The sequence below is a fragment of the Ceratina calcarata genome, unplaced genomic scaffold (assembly GCF_001652005.2).
Source record: "Ceratina calcarata isolate Rehan_Ccalc_2016 unplaced genomic scaffold, ASM165200v1 scaffold432.2, whole genome shotgun sequence".
Taxonomy (NCBI): Eukaryota; Metazoa; Arthropoda; class Insecta; order Hymenoptera; family Apidae; genus Ceratina; species Ceratina calcarata.
Genome location: NW_017166945.1, coordinates 2,336 through 3,680, shown reverse-complemented (window position 1 = coordinate 3,680; position 1,345 = coordinate 2,336).

The window sequence follows — 1,345 nt, the reverse complement described above, 5'->3', positions numbered from 1 at the left end:
ATTGTGATTTCTTGTTTATCTTTTATTCTCTTTGTACATTGTATTAATATAATAATAATAATAAATTAATTGCAATAGGAAATGACTCAAAATTGATGAAAATTTTGCTTTTCTGTGCTTTAGAAAATTGGGAATCATAGAAATAATTCAAATTCAAAGTGACTTTTGGAATATTATTGTATTCTTTGGGAAATATCTTCAAATTACCATCGATCTGGATTGTAAGTGCACTTTAATTTTATTCCAAGTTAATGTATAATTCAGATAAAATGTCGTATAAGTTTCATGAATTTTCTGCTGATTCAATTTGTTGATAGAACATAAAATCTGCTGACTACAAACGATAACGAATCGTCTGATGCTGACACGAGTTTCAGCATTCTCGGTAAACCAGCAGAGTGTTCATCCACTTGAATTTAATTGACGATCATGCGCGAACTGGCTAACGTAAGAAGGCCGGTCTGATAGATAGCGAGGCCTGTCAACTTTCACATAGCCGACGGTTTCCCACCGGTTACACTGATACCTCCTCCTCCTCTATTTGCTTTTCGAAAACGATTTCCGTAGAGGATTATCATAGTAACGCGAGTGTCACGTAGCATGTTCTCAGGATGGTAGCTTATATCAGGTGGCAATATTTACTCAGAATGCTGATAGGAATTTAACAGATATCGCTTTCTGCGAATTATTCTTTCCTACTCATATTCAGAAAAATTGTTGACCTATTGAACTTTGCAATCTTTTTCTGATATAAGGAAAATTGTTTATGGAAAATTATTTTAGAGACAGCAAGTGATATCTGAATTATTTATTACTTTAATTAAACAGAATTCTAGGAATTCATAATCTTCGTGCAACGATTAAACAGATTTTATGGTTTCACAAAAAAAAAAAAATGAACATAAAATGTCGTTATCAATTATAATTAATATCGTTTAATTGTTTGACAATGTCTCATTCTTGGTGACAGAATCTACCAAATTATAAGACACGTATTACAACTTGATAACGCAGATGCGAACATCTGTAGGAACGTTTTCAATTCCTGCTACAAAACAAATTTATCTGAAATGATTAAATACTTGCATGTTTTATTGCAAACATGCAACGCAAACATGACTGATAGCCACGTACGTCTTCCAATTGTACTCGTTATGTCACGATTTTATTTTGATAATAGCAAGCATGTAGTAGTAGGAATCCTGTTTATGGTACATGATTTAAATTATGTCAGATATCTACAATCGTCTGGAGAACTTCCACATAGCTCGTCATATCGAGTATTGCCATTTCAGAAATAATTGTATATACATATATATATTATTATATATTGCAACAGTGAAAG